We start from the raw sequence: 18,833 nt of genomic DNA on the forward strand, positions 1-18,833 counted from the left end.
GGTTAGAGTACTGGTAGTCGCAGGCTAGTGACAGTGTCTAAGGTTCAGGACAGGGTACTGGGCAGAGGCCGGCTAGTGATGACTTTCTAAGACACCAACTGCTGTAGATGTCCTGGAGGGCATGCAGATGTCCTGGGGGGTGGGTGGTGCAGTTGATGTACAAGGTGGTGATACAGTCTGACAAAATGCTCTCAATTGTGCATCTACAGAAGTTTGTGAGGATCTTAGGGGCCAAGACAAATTTCTTCAGCCTTCTTTAGTCCACGATCAGCTCCTTCTTTTTGTTGACGTTTAGGGAGAGTTTATTTTTCCTGCACCACTCCACCAGGGCTCCGTGTAGTCTGTCTTGTCGTTGTTAGTAATCAGGCCTACCACTGTTGTGTCGTCAGCAAACTTAATGATTGAGTTGGAGACATTATGGTCACACAATCATAGGTGAACAGGGAATAAAGGAAGGGGCTGAGCATGCACCCCTGTGGGGCCCCCTTGTTGACGATCATTGCCGCAGAGGTATTTTGCCCAACTTCACCACCTGGGGCCGGCCCATCAGGAAGTCTAGGACACAGTTGCACAGGGATGGGTTCAGACCCAGGTCCCTGAGCTTAGTGATAAGCTTGGAGGGCGACTATGGTGTTGAAGGCTGAGCTGTAGTTGATGAACAGCATTCTTACATACAGTATGTATTCTTCTTGTTCAGGTGGGATAGGGCAGTGTGCAATGTAATGTCGATTGCGTCATCCGTGGATCTTTGGCGGTATGCAAATTGTATTGCGCAGAGGGTGTCGGGTAAGGTGGAGGTGATATGATCCTTAACTAGTTTCTCAAAGCACTTCATGATGACAGAAGTGAATGCTACGGGGCAATACTCATTTTGTTCAGTTACCTTCGCTTTCTTGGGTACAGGAAAAATGGTGGACATCTTGAAGCAAGTGGGGACAACAGACTGGGATAGGGAGAGATTGAAAATGTCCCTAAACACACCAGCCAGCTGGTCTGCACAAGCTCTGAGGCTTCGGCTTGAAATGTTGTCTGGGCCGACAGCCTTTGCGAGAAATAACATACTTGAATATCTTACTCACGTCGGCCACAGAGATCGAGAGCACCCAGTTTAGCTTCTCCAGAAGCGTGGCGTCGGTGTCCTCGATGTGGCTGGCTTTTCCCTTTATAATCCGTGATTGTCGGGAGTTCCTCCCACATGTGTCTTGTGTCTGAGCCATTGAATTGAGACTCCAATTTGTCCTTGCACTGTCGTTTTGCAGTTTCTCTGTTGGTCTGCTACCTCCAGGCAGGCTATACAGGCCTTTGCAAAGAAATGCTCGTGCTGAACCACTGAAGGCCAGACTGGGTCAATACAATCGCATCCTTTACGGTCTTTTATTCTTAGAAGTGAAGTACATTGTCAGTATAGGAAGTTATATTATGAGCAGAGTGCACTTACTCATCCTATGATACAAATGTCTTCCATTCCTGCTTTAAGATGTTTTGTCTTTTTACATTGATCACTACAAAAGATGCTCACTTCAGTTCAAGTAAAATGTAATTGATCATGTAGATACTGGACAGTATACTGCACGTAACATAACACAGCACCAAACACTGCATGGGAGGTGAGAACAAATGAAAACTAAAGTGTGTGTGTGTGTGTGTCTTACCTCAGCGTCCTTGTTCTGTACATCATAGGTTCTCTGGATAGTATGCAATGACGTCACACTGAGCTCCATCCGTCAGCAGAAGCTCCAATACCAACACCAGCTTCTCCGACGTCACCTAGGCAATGTAAATAGAAGGGAAGAGTTATTTGTGGGTCTCAAAATGATCAACAACATCAGTATGATTTACATGACCACATGCACTCACACACACACACACACACACACACACACACACACACACACACACACACACACACACACACACACACACATACACACACACACACACAGGGTAGCATTAAGCGTACAGCTAACAAACACCTGTAATAATCATCATCCCGACTACAGTATTCACAGGAAAATGTGCCATACAGATCAAGTCAACCTCCACAACATACAGTACTACAATTCCAGTACAATATCTGTATCGGGAGACATTTAATTTTGTTTGATGGGTATTTTATAAAAAACATTGATTATGGATTTTGGCAACGCCCTTTATCTACATCCCCAGAGTCAGATGAACTTGGATACCATTTGGATATGCAGTTTTTATCTGCGTCTAGTGTGAAGGAAGTTAGATGTAGTTTCATGACCCAATGCTAACTAGCTTAGCACAAAGACTGAAAGTCTTCGGGTCCAGCTAGAACGCTATTCAAATACTATAGGTAAACATTGGCGGAATGTTAGGGAAAGGTTGGGGGAGTGTTAGGGAAAGGTTGGTGGAGTGTTAGGGAAACATTGAGGGAATGTCAGGGAAACGTTGAGGGAATGTTAGGGAAACGTTGGGGGAATGTTATATTTTGAAGCCGAGCGGTGATTGAGGAAGGCGGAGGAGTTATTCCGTAGACTGAGTGAAAGAGACAGTGAAAACAGCTCTTATTAAAACACCACACCTTGGGGAGATGATGAGTCTTCTAAATCTATCAACAGCACACAGCCACAAGTGAAAGAAGGAACATCTTTGATTAAAGTTATTCTCTGCTGATGCCCAAAGCTTTATGACCATGAAATATTATTCAATGGAAAAAGAGAGCAGGTTTCCACACATGACTAAATAAGTTCTAGAACAGAGGAAGATAGGAAAGAGACGATTAAAGGAAGAATATGTTAGATATGTTCAGTTCTAAGTTTGCTCTGTTGTAGTGTTGATTAATGATGTGTTATGATGAGATGTGGTATTCTGTGATAATATACAGAAAGGGCCTCCAGAGTGACGCCCCCGCGGTGCTGTGAGCTGTGCCCAGCCTTGCCTGCCTCTCCCTGGGATAGACCAAACACATATTTCCCAGCTCTTGTTCTCTCAAATAGGCTCCATAGAGACAGGTATGAAAATTGATCTGTGTCTGTGTGTGTGTATTTGTATACACACACACACACACACCTAGATATGCAACTTTTCTAATACATTTCTCCTCTCCTGTTCATATTTTTCACTCCTCCAACCATGGTATCCACAACCAGAGGCTGGCAAAACCTCAAGTCAAACAAATACAGTATAGCCTACACCAGGGTTCCCCATCAGGTCGAGAGTTATCAGTAGCTCGTAGCCCACCTATGAGTAGCTCGCCTAACAATTCTGAACATACATGCATTTTTCACTTGTTCCACTGCAAACTGCCATAAACAAATCTCACAAGTATCAGACACCGCAAGTTCCCAGCTATTATCTAATCAACGTAACATTGACGTTATCCCACCCCTGGTTAGTCACTATTGGCTTCAAACGCCAAACCTAATACAATATCTGCCAATTAATTTCTAGCAATATTGTCTCTGTCTGTGTGGTGCGTGTGTTTGTCTATCACTCCATGTTTAGCCAGTTGATGTGAAAACTACCTTGTGGGTTGAAAGAAATACTTTCCTCAAAATCTTCCCAGTTAACTGAAAGGTAGGTTTACCTGGCAGAAGTATATCATGAGTAAGTATAGAATTTGTATCTATTATTTGGTATTTGTTCACATTGCCATGAAATGAGCAACAGCAGCAGTACAGAACCATCGCTAAACCAGCACGTTAGAAGGCACATTCCTCACTCACTAGATTCACAATTAAAAGGTCAGATGCACTATTAAAGAGGAATTACACAAAAAAAATGTAAATGTGTTAGTTTTCTTTCAGACATAAAAAAAAATGGTCTTCTGATCTGATTTATGCATGGACATGGCCTCAGAACAGGGATCTCCAAACTTTTCTAGCATGAGAGATAAATACAACATGTCACGAGCTACTCATTTTTTGGAGACCCCTGCCTCAAAACATCCCATTTCGTTGTTTCTCTGTAATTTTTTGCAAGTGAAAAACGAAACAAATATAAAACCAGGAAAAATATGAAAAACATAATTTGGCAAAATATCAAATAGAATTTGTGGGGAAAAACAAATATTTTATAGAGCTCTCCTTTGAGTTACTAATTAATCATAATTTTACCAAGTACATTGACAGAAAACAGTGTACTACTTTCTCTTGTACACTAAGGACAAGGGAAGAGGATAAGAGAAGAATGTGCCTATTTGAAAGCTAGACAAAAATGTGCAGCTCAGGACATGTTTTCTTTTGTTAAGTAGCTCTCGTGCTTGAAAAGGTTGGAGATCCCAGGCCTACACACTGACAGTAATATATTGTGGATAGTCTGCACATAGATCTCTCAATTCAATTTCAATTCAAGGGCTTTATTAGCATGGGAATCTTTTCCATAATTTTGCCAAAGCAAGTGAAATAGATAATAAACAAAAGTGAAATAAACAATAAAAAATGAACAGTAAACATTACACTTACAACAGTTACAAAATAATAAAGACATTTCAAATGTCATAGTATGTCTATATATTGTGTTGTAATGATGTGCAAATAGTTAAAGTATGAAAGGGGAAATAAATAAACATATGGATTGTATTTACAATGGTGTTTGTTATTCAATGGTTGCCCTTTTCTTGTAGCAACAGGTCGCAAATCTTGCTGCTGTGATTGGACACTGTGTTATTTTACCCAATTAATATAGGAGTTGATAAAAAAATTAAAAAATCAAATTCTTTGTGGGTCTGTGTAATCTAGGGGAAATGTGTGTCTCTAATATGGCCATACATTTGGCAGGAGGCTAGGAAGTGCAGCTCAGTTTCCAAATAATTGTGTGGGCAGTGTGCACATAGCCTGTCTTCTCTTGAGAGCCAGGTCTGTCTATGGCAACTTTTCTCAACAGCAAGGAAATGCTCAATGAGTCTGTACATAGTCAAAACTTTACTTAATTTTGGGTCAGTCACAGTGGTCAGGTAGTCTGCCACTGTGTACTCTCTGTTTAGGGCCAAATAGCATTCTAGTTTGCTCTGTTTTTTTGTTAATTCTTTCCAATGTGTCAAGTAATTATCTTTCTGTTTTCTCATGATTTGGTTGGATCTAATTGTGTTGGTGTCCTGGGGCTCTGTGGGGTCTGTTTGTGTTTATGAACAGAGCCCCAGAACCAACTTGCTTAGGGGACTCTTCTCCAAGTTCATCTCTCTGTAGGTAATGGCTTTGCTATGGAAGGTTTGGGAATCGCTTTCTTATAGGTGATTGTAGAATTTAACTCTTCTTTTCTGGATTTTGATAATTACAGTGTATCGGCCTAATTATTTTCTGCATTAATTATTAATTATGTTTTACGTTGTACACAGAGGATATTTTTGCAGAATTCAAACAAGTCTCAACTTGGTGTTTGTCCCATTTTGGTTGGTGAGCGGACCCCAGACCTCACAACCATAAAGGGCTTCCCATAATGGGTTCTATAACTGATTTAAGTATTTTTAGCCAGATCCTAATTGGTATGTTAAATGTTATCTTCCTTTTGATGGCACAGAAGGCCCTTCTTGCCTTGTCTCTCAGATTTTTCACAGCTTTGTGGATGTTACCTGTGGCGCTGATGTTCAGGCCGAGGTATGTATAGTTTTTGTGTGCTCTAGGGCAACGGTGTCTAGATGGAATTTGTATTTTTGGTCTTGGCAATTGGACCTTTTATGCAACACCATTATTTTATTTTCACTGAGATTTACTGTCAGGGCCCAGGACTGACAGAATCTGTGCAGAAGATCTAGGTGCTGCTGTAGGCCCTCCTTGGTTGGGGACAGAAGTGTCAGATCATCAGAAAACAGTATAAATTTGACTTCAGATACTAGCAGGGTGGGTGGGGCTTACGCTGCATCCCTGTCTCACACAATGGCCCTGTGGAAAGAAATATGTGTGTTTTTTGTCAATTTTAACCACACACTTTTGTGTACATGGATTTTATAATGTCGTACGTTTTTCCCCCAACACCACTTTCCATCAATTTGTATAGCAGACCCTCATGACAAATTTAATCAAAAGCTATTTTGACGTCAAATAAACATCAAAATACTTTGTTTTGGTTTGTTTATTTGTTAATTGGGGGGTGCAGGGTGAATACATGGTCTGTTGCACGGTAATTTGGTAAAAAGACAATTTGACATCTCTGTCTGTCTGTTTTTCTGTCTTGCTCTCCTCACCTCACCACTCCTCCATTTTGTGAGAACTGACTGTTAGGTCCCTCCATTTTGTGAGAGGTGACTGTTAAGTCCCTCCATATTTAAAGGTCTCTGAGAGGCCCACCCATTATCCTCTTCTCTGCCAGGGAACCTTTGAAAAGCCAGAGGAATCTGGTCATAAAACCCCTAATATCTCTCTCTCTCTCTCTCTCTCTCTCTCTCTCTCTCTCTCTCTCTCACACACACACACTCTCTCACTCACTCTCACTCTCTCACTCTCTCTCACACTCTCTCTCTCTCACTCTCTCTCTCACTCTCACATGCACGAGCACACAAAGTCAAGCATACGCACGAACACACACACAATATGTGTGAGTGGTTCACGTGAGCTTATGTGTAGGGCCAAGACAGGGGATGGGTTTCCCACTCTAGTGGGGAAATGCTTTCAACACAAGACTATTGAGGCTATTGTTAGTCTCAGCCCTGACCGAGGGATGAGATCAAACACTGCGTGTGTGTGTGTGTGTGTTCTGTGTGTACGTTTGAGTGTTGCAGAGCCACTTAGCACCATGATCTGTTGGTCTTTGTGGTCTGCTTCAACTCCTCCACATGAAAGAGACATTTCATCCATCCTTCCATTCCATATATCCTACATCTCTCAACACTCCACAACTCCTTCTCCAAAATGAACACAAATAAACACTTCTCAGAGTGGAGAGTAATGGTCATTTAAGATGGAAACTTGGGGGTACGGAGAGAGGCTTGGTATGAACCATAACCCCCCCCCCCCTCCCCCCGCATATCTTCATTTTCCTGTTTCTGTCCCCCTCTAAAGTGGTTAGTTAGTCCCATCGTGTAGCCCTCCAGCCTTGTCTAAAAGTGGGTTTCAGCCTCATCAGCTCAAAACAGCTGGACTAGGGGAACCATCATCATTCATTTTGTAGTGTGATTTGGTGTTTGGGATATTAGTGAAACATGATTTAATATCCACTGATATCAAACATACAGATTGGTGTCTCCACACACAGGGGCACAGTGAAATCCCAGAATAAGAAGGCACCATGACAGATGAGACTGCCCTAATACACTAATAACTAGGGTAATAAGTAATAAGTAGTAATAAAACAATAATAAAACAGTAGCTGAGTGTATTCAACTATATCTTTAAATAATACCATATTTGAGAACTAACCAATATTTTCTCTTAGCTCAATGTAAAAATGTGCCAAGAAATCTTGACCTTTCTAGTTAACAGACTATGTTAGGGTTTTATACCTCCTCTTCAAATGAACTGTGGGGAGGGCAAAATAATGAAACCATGAAACTGTATACAAATATCAATTCATTTTAAATGTGGATTATTTCTACTTGCCATTATAATTCACCTGATGATAAGACAATACGTGATTTTTAAACGTTTTTGCTATCATATTAGGATCCCTGGGCAAGAAAAGTTTGAAAGCGACTGCCTCAGAGGATCTTAGGGAAATATGCTGGTGAAATAAGAAAAATCCAGCAACCCTGATACAATTGTGAGTTATACATTTACATTACCATGATCTATTGAATGCTCCTCCCACAGACACACACACACACAGACACACAGACACAGACACACACACACACACACACACACACACACACACACACACACACACACACACACATCATCAAGGGACAGCTAACAGCACAATGCCAAAGGAAGCTTATGAAATGTTTAGCAAACACAGGAAATTAATGTAGCTTCCCTAACATATACAGTGCATCCTATGTCTCAGTCTCTCCTTGTGTGTGTGTGTGTGTGTGTGTGTGTGTGTGTGTGTGTGTGTGTGTGTGTGTGTGTGTGTGTGTGTGTGTGTGTGTGTGTGTATTCGATGTTCATCCATGTCTGAGAACATTAAGAGATGACATGGAAACCGGCCACTAGGGGCAACAGTGAGAGCTGTTACCTTCAAGTCGGCTTTGGTTTTGCTAGGGAGTTGTGGACGGGGGATGGGCGTAAGCGTCTTCCTCTGATTCCAAAGTTTGCAAGTTCCTATCCAGCAATAGAAAGTTGTTTCTGATATTTTATATAATGCCTAAACTTAACCCTAACCTTAACAATTTGGAGTTAACGCCAAATTTGACGTTTGGAACAACTTTGAAATTTGAGAAACATGGATGAACGTCTAATTCTGACTTTCTATCGCTGGATTCAAACTTCATCATAGACCTTATACCAGGGTTTCCCAAACTCGTTCCTCGGGACCCCAAGGGGTGCATGTTTTTTTTTGTTTACCCTAGCATTACACAGATGATTCAAGTAATCAACTAATCATCAACGTTTGATCATTTTAATAAACTGTGTAGTGTTACGGCAAAAACAAAAGTGCTCCCCTTGGGGTCCCAAGGACTGAGATTAGGAAACGATGCCTTAAACTATTTGAAATTTGATGTTCGGAACAACTTTGAAATTTGACATTTGAGAAACATGGATGAACTTTTAAAACAAAAATCTCAAAATGCTACTTTTTATCACCAGATTTGAACATGCAACCATTTGAATCAGAGACAGATGCTTACATACATCCACCATCCCCATACCCAAAGCCCTTGCAAAACCGAACTGAAGACTACTTGAAGGTGGTAGTGCTCACTGTTGCCCATAGTGGTCAATTTCCACGTAATCTCCGACACTCTCAGACATGGATGGACGTCGAAAACTGCCTTGCGTCACGGGTGACCTGCCTGTTATTTCACTATAGAAATGACAGAAGATAAACAGGGAAACAGAGACAGAGAGCGAGAGCGAGAAAGACAGACAGACAGTGAGAGCTTCTTTATCTTTGACCTGTTCTCTCTCTCTCTCTCCACCCCTCTCTCAATCTTTCTTTCCCCAAAAAACGCTAATTGAGAGAGATTTACAGTAAACCCTACCTTCTACTAATCACTGCTATCATGGTATCCATCTGAAGTGTAATGTTGACTGATGTGGTTGTTATCAATGCTTTTGCTTCAAACACCTCCCAAAATATCTGTATAGGTATACAGTGAGGGAAAAAAGTATTTGATCCCCTGCTGATTTTGTACGTTTGCCCACTGACAAAGAAATGATCAGTCTATAATTTTAATGGTAGGTTTATTTGAATAGTGAGAGACAGAATAACAACAAAAAAATCCAGAAAAACACATGTCAAAAATTTTATAAATTGATTAGCATTTTAATGAGGGAAATAAGTATTTGACCCCCTCTCAATCAGAAAGATTTCTGGCTCCCAGGTGTCTTTTATACAGGTAACAAACTGAGATTAGTTTGTTAGTGTCCACAGAAGCAATCAATCAATCAGATTCCAAACTCTCCACCATGGCCAAGACCAAAGAGCTCTCCAAGGATGTCAGGGACAAGATTGTAGACCTACACAAGGATGGAATGGGCTACAAGACCATCGCCAAGCAGCTTGGTGAGAAGGTGACAACAGTTGGTGCGATTATTCGCAAATGGAATAAAATAATTGTCAATCTGCCTCGGCCTGGGGCTCCATGCAAGATCTCATCTCGCGGAGTTGCAATGATCATGAGAACGGTGAGGAATTAGCCCAGAACTACACGGGGGGATCTTGTCAATGATCTCAAAGCAGCTGGGACCATAGTCACCAAGAAAACAATTGGTAACACACCACACCGTGAAGGACTGAAATCCTGCAGCGCCCGCAAGGTCCCCCTGCTCAGGAAAGCACATATATATGCCCTTCTGAAGTTTGCCAATGAATGAATGATTCAGAGGACAACTGGGTGAAAGTGTTGTGGTCAGATGAGACCAAAATGGAGCTCTTTGGAATCAACTCAACTCGCAGTGTTTGGAGGAGGAGGAGGAGTGCTGCCTATGACCCCAAGAACACCATCCACACATCAAACATGGAGGTGGAAACATTATGCTTTGGGGGTGTTTTTCTGCTAAGGGGACAGGACAACTTCACCGCATCAAAGGGACGATGGACGGGGCCATGTATCATCAAATCTTGGGTGAGAACCTCCTTCCCTCAGCCAGGGCATTGAAAATGGGTCGTGGATGGGTATTCCAGCATGACAATGACCCAAAACACACGGCCAAGGCAACAAAGGAGTGGCTCAAAAAGAAGCACATTAAAGTCCTGGAGTGGCCCATCCAGTCTCCAGACCTTAATCCCATAGAAAATCTGTGGAGGGAGCTGAAGGTTCGAGTTGCCAAACGTCAGCCTCAAAACCTTAATGACTTGGAGAAGATCTGCCACGAGGAGTGGGACAAAATCCCTCCTGACATGTGTGCAAACCTAGTGGCCAACTACAAGAAACATCTGACCTCTGTGATTGCCAACAAGGGTTTTGCCAGTCATGTGCTCAGTCATGTTTTGCAGAGGGGTCAAATACTTATTTCCATCATTAAAATGCTAATCAATTTATAACATTTTTGACATGTGTTTTTCTGGATTGTTTTGTTGTTATTCTGTCTCTCACTGTTCAAATAAACATACCATTAAAATTAGACTGATCATTTCTTTGTCAGTGGGCAAACATACAAAATCAGCAGGGGATCAAATACTTTTTTCCCTCACTGTAAGTCACATCTGTATTTTAATGAGCTATGTGTTTCTCTCCCCCTCCCTCCCTCCCTACCTCCCTACTTTTCTTCTTTCCAGCGGTGTGAGTGTGTGTGTGTGTCAGAATGCTCGTTCAGTCACTCTGCATTATGGGTGATGGAGACGTGGAATCACTGTGACATTATAACATCTAACAGTGATTTCTCAAAGTCCATTCAACTGTGTGTGTGTGTGTGTGTGTGTGTGTGTGTGTGTGTGTGTGTGTGTGTGTGTGTGTGTGTGTGTGTGTGTGTGTGTGTGTTACTGACCATTCAATCGCTCCATTGCCTTTAATTTCTGTCTGACCACAGACTGGTAAAAGCTCTCTGGCACCACCAGCTAAACGCCTCAGCCCCTGCTACAGGTACTAGGGTTACGCTCTCTCTCTATCGCGCGCTCTCTTTCCATTTCCCTCTTTAATGTATGTCATTCTCGTCCCTCCGTACCTCCCCACCCTCTTATTTATCTGGCCCTTCTCAGCAAGATGTCCTTTTGTTTGTGTGTGTGTAAAATGTTCATCTTGATTACAAGGTATGCTAAGCCTGATTTCGAGACACACACACGGTCTCATCCACAGACAATGCTTCTTGATTTATTTTGAATGGAGGGACAGACAATGAGTGACTAGCAGATAGATGACTGCTCTCAGTAAATGGGACATTCACAACATGAACTATAAACTGTCAATCCATTCCATATACTGTATATCACACCATACCCACACATGACTTAAAGTGTCAGCATGCTTCACTTTGTATGGCGCCTAGCCGAACTCAAGCGAATGTGCTCGCATTCTCCCTTATAAGATCTTCGCTTGAAAAATGAGAAAAAAATCAGTAATAGTACTGTTTGTCCATATTTAGATGCCGTAGCCAGTATACACTTCCCCAAAATAGTCTGAATTAATCTAAGATAACTCAATAAAACTGTCTTTAATATGGATGTTTTTGCAGAGGTCTTAGTAGCGTGATTTTACATCATATAAAGATCTTTGGTGCAGAAAAAATGTGCAAGAAAACGAGTCGTCTCTTGTTGAATGACAACAAACACTTAACTGAAGAATCCCTATAAAAACCTTGCCGAAGACCAAAACGTCACAAAATGTAATCGTAATATATGCACAAAGTGTTCTGAACTGTTTCGAATGGGAAGCATGCAGACGCCTTTACCAACACCTTGTTAAACGTGTGATTGTGTGAATGCCTGAATGTGTCAAATAAAATATATATTTTTTTATTTTTTATTTTTTTATACATTTTTCATAGAAGTATTGAAAAAAGTGACTAGTCGATTCTATACATGGAGCCACAACCTTTCTATTCTGGTCAACTCCTAGGTCATGGTGGAACTATTGAACACGTCTAACACCTCAGGCTGCATGACCTGTGAAAGTCTGATTCATTCTGGTTGAAATTCATTAAGTTCTAAATGTTCAGGACTGGCCCTGCCCATGTTGGCTCATCACTTAGAGGACATATCTATCAATAGTAAAACAATGGAGGACAAATACAAATCTTCCACTATAACAAAAAACATGCACCGGATAGGTGCAGTAAAATGTATTGTTTTACAGGGTCAGCCATAGAAGTATGGCACCCCTGGAGCAAATTAGCATTAAGTGCCTTGCTCAAGGACATGTCAGCAGATTTTAACCTTGTCGACTCGGGTATTCAAAACAGGAGATTTTCGGTTACTGGCCCAACGCTCTAACCGCTAACACTTGAGGACTGACTGTTTCATTTTACATGCGTATCGACACTAATGCAACAGCATGTATTATTGCAAAATAATACAATAGCATAGAACAGTAGTGACAGTATATTAGGTTAGCTAAAGAGAACAAATAGTGTGAATAGTTCAATACTTATAGCAGAACCAAAGAATACTGGTTACTGCAGTCTACTGTACTGGCACTGCACTCCAGTGGTTCTGCAATTCTAACTAGTATGATGCCATATGGAAGACGTCTGTCTCTCCATGACCCTGTACAGCTATAGCACATAACCTTTCATCATCACTGTTCTGGTACTGCTTTACTGGTCCTCTCTACACACATTGGACACTGTGATGATGATTTGTTTATGCATACAGGGTCATGGAGAGAGACAGACAATTGCCACTCTTGATCTCATAGGAACTACATCATATAGGATATTTCATATTTCCATATTTTCATTGTATTTTTATTATGTACTTGAGTTTGTGTCCTCAAAAGTGAGTATTCTGGAGGCGAAAGAAACACACACCTGTTTAGGTGAGGTGCTGGCTAGTGGAGTAGAACACCTGTTTAGGTGAGGTGCTGGCTAGCGGAGTAGAACACCTGTTTAGGTGAGGTGCTGGCTAGCGGAGTAGAACACCTGTTTAGGTGAGGTGCTGTCTAGCGGAGTAGAACACCTGTTTAGGTGAGGTGCTGTCTAGCGGAGTAGAACACCTGTTTAGGTGAGGTGCTGGCTAGCGGAGTAGAACACCTGTTTAGTTGAGGTGCTGGCTAGCGGAGTAGAACACCTGTTTAGGTGAGGTGCTGGCTAGCGGATTAGAACACCTGTTTAGATGAGGTGCTGGCTAGCGGAGTAGAACACCTGTTTAGGTGAGGTGCTGGCTAGCGGAGTAGAACACCTGTTTAGGAGAGGTGTTGGCTAGCGGAGTAGAACACCTGTTTAGATGAGGTGCTGGCTAGCGGAGTAGAACACCTGTTTAGATGAGGTGCTGGCTAGCGGAGTAGAACACCTGTTTAGGAGAGGTGTTGGCTAGCGGAGTAGAACACCTGTTTAGGAGAGGTGTTGGCTAGCGGAGTAGAACACCTGTTTAGATGAGGTGCTGGCTAGCAGAGTAGAACACCTGTTTAGGTGAGGTGTTGGCTAGCGGAGTAGAACACCTGTTTAGGAGAGGTGTTGGCTAGCGGAGTAGAACACCTGTTTAGATGAGGTGCTGGCTAGCGGAGTAGAACACCTGTTTAGGTGAGGTGCTGGCTAGCGGAGTAGAACACCTGTTTAGGAGAGGTGCTGGCTAGTGGAGTAGAACACCTGTTTAGGAGAGGTGTTGGCTAGCGGAGTAGAACACCTGTTTAGGAGAGGTGTTGGCTAGCGGAGTAGAACACCTGTTTAGGTGAGGTGCTGGCTAGCAGAGTAGAACACCTGTTTAGGTGAGGTGCTGGCTAGCGGAGTAGAACACCTGTTTAGGAGAGGTGTTGGCTAGCGGAGTAGAACACCTGTTTAGGAGAGGTGTTGACTAGCGGAGTAGAACACCTGTTTAGGTGAGATGCTGGCTAGCGGAGTAGAACACCTGTTTAGGTGAGATGCTGGCTATAGCGGAGTAGAACACCTGTTTAGGTGAGATGCTGGCTAGCGGAGTAGAACACCTGTTTAGGTGAGGTGCTGGCTAGTTAAGTGTGAATTAAAAGTACGAATCTCCGAGCATCATTAGGTGCAAAAATTCAACATACCCAGTTATATCGGCATCGAACACCTCACCCTCCCTAGGAGAGGGGGTGACATCGACAATTTATTGTTAAAACGAGAGACTGCCTGGATCTTTCATTTAAAGACCCTTTGCTCCCTACGGTCTCAACGTAGACTTTGATCTGAAGCCATTCTTGTGATTATTGTGATTTTTCTATTCATTGTAAATGTTTGTAGGCTTATGTAGCCAAAATGCATCTATGATCATATGTTGTCCATTCATGTTTTTATGTGTTCTATTCTGTAAATTAACCAATGACATCAAGCCACACACAGCCAACACAACTGTGTGTGACACTATATAAACTAGTGACCCGCAGTGTTTGTCATTGTACCCTGATGAAGACAGCTTGTCTGTCCAAACGTTGGTTATTCAAATATTGCATCTGAGCTCCTAGAGTGTGCGGCTCTACTTTTCTTCCTCAAAAGTGAGTATACCTCAGCAATTTCTTAAAATGTTTCACAGAATGGTGAGATTTTCATCTTTCATGGAGTATGCATCATTACTAGTTATTGTTTATGGCCCCCCTCTTACTTTGGTTATGTCTATTGAGGCAGAAATATACATTTACAAATCAAATCAAATTGTATTTGTCACATGCGCCAAATACAACAGGTGTAAATGCTTACTTACAAACCCTTAACCAACAATGCAATTTTAAGAAAATTAAAATATTTACAAAATAAACTGAAGTAAAAAATAAAATAAAAAGTAGCAATAAAATAATAATAATGAGACTATATACATGGGGTACCAGTATAGAGTCAATGTGCGGGGGTACAGGTTAGTCCAGGTCATTGAGGTAATATGTACATGTAGGTAGGGGTAAAGTGACTATGCATATATAATAGATAATAAAAAGCGAGTAGCAGAATAGTAAAAAAAAGAGGGGGGGTCAATGCAAAATAGTCCGGGTAGTCATTTGATTAACTGTTCAACAGTCTCATGGCTTGGGGGTAGAAGCTGTTAAGAATCCTTTTGGACCTAGACTTGGGGCTCTGGTACCGCTTGCCGTGCGGTAGCAGAGAGAACAGTCTATGACTAGGGTGGCTGGAGTCTTTGACAATTTTTAGGGCCTTCCTCTGACACCATCTGGTATAGAGATCCTGGATGGCAGGAAGCTTGGCCCCAGTGATGTACTAGGCCGTCCACACTACCCTCTGTAGTGCCTTGCGGTCAGAGGCCGAGCAGTTGCCATACCAGGGACTAATGCAAGCAGTCAGGATGCTCTCGATTGGTAAGGCTGTAGAATTTTTTGAGGATCTGAGGACCCATGACAAATTTTCAGTCTCCTGAGGGGCAATAGGCGTTGTCGTGCCCTCATCATGACTGCCTTGGTGTGCTTGGACCATGATAGTTTGTTGGTGATGTGGACACCAAGGAACTCGAAGCTTTCATCCTGCTCCACTGCAGCCCCATCGATGAGAATGGGGGCATGCTCTGCCCTCCTTTTCCTGTAGTCCACGATCATCTCCTTTGTCTTGATCACGTTGAGGGAGAGGTTGTTGTCATGGCACCAGACTTCCATGTCTCTGACCTCCTCTCTATAGGCTGTCTCATCGTTGTCGGTGATCAGGCCTACCACTTTTGGGTTGTCGGCAAACTAAATGATGGCGTTGGAGTCGTGCTTGGCCACGCAGTCATGAGTGAACAGAGAGTACAGGAGGGGCTAACCTCGCACCCCTGAGGGGCCCGCGTGTTGAGGATCAGTTTGGCAGATGTATTTCTGCCTACCCTTACCACCTGGGGGAGGCCTGTCAGGAAGTCCAGGATCCAGTTGCAGAGGGAGGTGTTTAGTCCCAGGGTCCTTAGCTTATTGATGAGCTTTGAGGGCACTATGGTGTTGAACGCTGAGCTGTAGTCAATGAATAATATTCTCACGTAGGTGTTCCTTTTGTCCAGGTGGGAAAGGGCAGCGTGGAGTGCAATAGAGATTGTGTCATCTCTGGATCTGTTGGGGCGGTATGCAAATTGGAGTGAGTCTAGGGTTTCTGGGATCATGGTGTTGATGTGAGCCATGACCAGCCTTTCAAAGCACTTCATGACCACAGACATGAGTGCTAAGGAACGGTAGTCATTTGACAGGTTACCTTGGTCTTCTTGGCCACAGAGACCAAGGTGGTCTGCTATGGTGGTCTGCTTGAAACATGTTGGTATTACAGACTCGACCGGGGACAGGTTGGAAATGTCAGTGATAGACACTTGCCAGTTGGACAGCGCATGCTCGGAGAACAAGGCCTGGTAATCCTCTGTATTTACATTAAATTTAACAGGTTAACTTTTGTTTGAGCCCTACTACTTACTTTAGTGAGTCTTTATTATTTAAATTCATGATGATTCAGCCTGACTATAAAGCTGTTCTCTCCACTATGTTCCTATATTTATAATCTGTAGCTAAAACAACTGTGAATCTTTGCGCTAAGCTAGAAAAAAGTGAGATGCTGAGAACTGCTCCTCCAATAAGGTAGAATTTGATTACTTAACATTCTCTTTACTCCCAAATGCATGGGGTCTCTTTTTCCTGGTTCACTGTGCTGTCTATTGTTGTGCTGTCTACTACTTTGACAGAGTGAAGCCAGCCAGCCCCCCCCCCCCCCCTGAGAAGCAACCAGCCAGTGTTTTATGTCTCAGTGAGTTTTCTAGCTATTATTTATACCTTCTGTGTTTTATTCTAAGCTTCAGATAATGGGAAGTTGCTCAATCATGATGATTCAGTATGTGTTCTGTAGAAGTCTTCTAACAGTGTTTGTTCTGTGGAAGTCTTCTAACAGTGTTTGTTCTGTGGAAGTCTTCTAACAGTGTTTGTTCTGTGGAAGTCTTCTAACAGTGTGTTTGTTCTGTGGAAGTCTTCTAACAATGTTTGTTCTGTGGATGTCTTCTAACAGTGTGTGTGTGTTCTGTAGAAGTCTTCTAACAGTGTGTGTGTGTTCTGTAGAAGTCTTCTAACAGTGTTTGTTCTGTGGAAGTCTTCTAACAGTGTTTGTTCTGTGGAAGTCTTCTAACAGTGTGTGTGTTCTGTAGAAGTCTTCTAACAGTGTTTGTTCTGTGGAAGTCTTCTAACAGTGTGTGTGTTCTGTAGAAGTCTTCTAACAGTGTGTGTGTGTTCTGTAGAAGTCTTCTAACAGTGTTTGTTCTGTGGAAGTCTTCTAACAGTGTGTGTGTTCTGTAGAAGTCTTCTAACAATGTTTGTGTGTTCTGTAGAAGTCTTCTAACAGTGTGTGTGTGTTCTGTAGCACTCTGAAAATAGTACTGCATTAGTGTACAATGGCTATGATGCATCTAGGTGGTGGTATTAGTGGCTAGTGTGTGTATCGGCGGGGCGGTGGGTTGGTATGGGTCTAAGTTTCTTTCTTCTGGCTCCCGAGTGGCGCAGCAGTCTAAGGCCCTGCATTTCAGTGCTAGAGGCATCACTACAGACCCTGGTTCGATTCCAGGCTGTATTACAACTGGCCGTGATTGGAAGTCCCATAGGGCGGCGCACAATTGGCCCAGTGTTGTCTGGATCTGGGTTAGGGTTTGGCCGGGGTAGGCCGTCATTGTAAATAATAATTTGTTCTTAACTGACTTGCCTAGTTAAATAAAGGTCACATATTAAAACTATGTTTGTTAAAACAGAACAAAACATCTCATGCTAAACACAAAGGCACTTCTTAATGAAACAAACACAGTGAATTAGGCTATAGGCCTTTTATCCATCACTTTAAATGCCCGTGGAGAATGAGTTTGTTTTGAGCATGGAGCGTCTCTCACACACACACCAACGCCCGCTCGGAGGGGGCACTAGAAGCCTTGGTGGGCAAGGTTGCTGAGCATCGGGAAGTGAAATCTCTGTGCCTGCCACAAAAACAAAACAGTGCCAAGTCTGGTTGTTAGACTGGGATCGAGTTTGACTGACATATAGTCTTTTACTTTGTTTTATAGTTGTCTTGACTCGGGCGTAATGTTTTCTGCTCCAGTCGGAGAACTGACCATTGGTCTATTTGTCTGTGAGGGTCCAGGCTCTTCATCAGTGGGCTCCACCCTCAAGACCCAAAGTCATAATGAGCTCTTTGGTTGCCTAATTAACTTCCTCATGTGCAGTTTCCTCCAGCATCTTAAGAAGACGCAATTTGGGGGTCAAAAATGTTGCTATCATTAAAAGCATATGGACAAGCCGTAATCACTACTACGGGTGTTTGTAGCCTGCGTGCCATGATATGATATGTTGTTTGAGATGAATTGTTTTGTACTGTTTTAACAAACAACATTTCACAATATCATGGAAAGAACCAACATAGCTAAATGAAACAAGAGCAGGTGTGTTTGTAGCCGGTGTACGGCGAAAATCACCCCTTTCATTCATTTCTGTAGATTATAGGTTGCTTGCATGATATTAGATTTTTTGCTCCATCTATTCAATTTTCATATCAATTAGGCCCATCTAGTTGAATAAAGGGGAACTACCTGGTTAAATTAAAATAAAGGTACATTTGTCTTTATTTGCATGCAGCAAATGTATAGGCATAGGTTTGCTTCATTATATAAACAACATACTGTATATCTAGGTATTTGCCTTTGTTGCTTTTGTAGGGCTGTGCAAAAATTCACTTGGACTCCAAAAAATCTAATTTTAAACGAAAACAAGTTGAAATTCCTTTATTATTTATTTATAG

The 18,833-nt window shown here is 42.3% G+C and overlaps 1 long non-coding RNA gene across 1 annotated transcript in view; it reads right to left on the reverse strand.

The window, feature by feature from the left end:
* LOC139389988 (uncharacterized) overlaps positions 1-18,833 on the reverse strand; it is a 52,487-nt gene that overhangs the window by 15,625 nt on the left and 18,029 nt on the right. The window contains exon 3 of the long non-coding RNA XR_011629451.1: positions 1,653-1,767. This is a non-coding gene — a long non-coding RNA (uncharacterized lncRNA). The remainder of the gene's footprint in view (positions 1-1,652; positions 1,768-18,833) is intronic.

Source organism: Oncorhynchus clarkii, chromosome 30 (genome assembly GCF_045791955.1).
Source record: "Oncorhynchus clarkii lewisi isolate Uvic-CL-2024 chromosome 30, UVic_Ocla_1.0, whole genome shotgun sequence".
In the NCBI taxonomy this organism is placed as follows: Eukaryota; Metazoa; Chordata; class Actinopteri; order Salmoniformes; family Salmonidae; genus Oncorhynchus; species Oncorhynchus clarkii.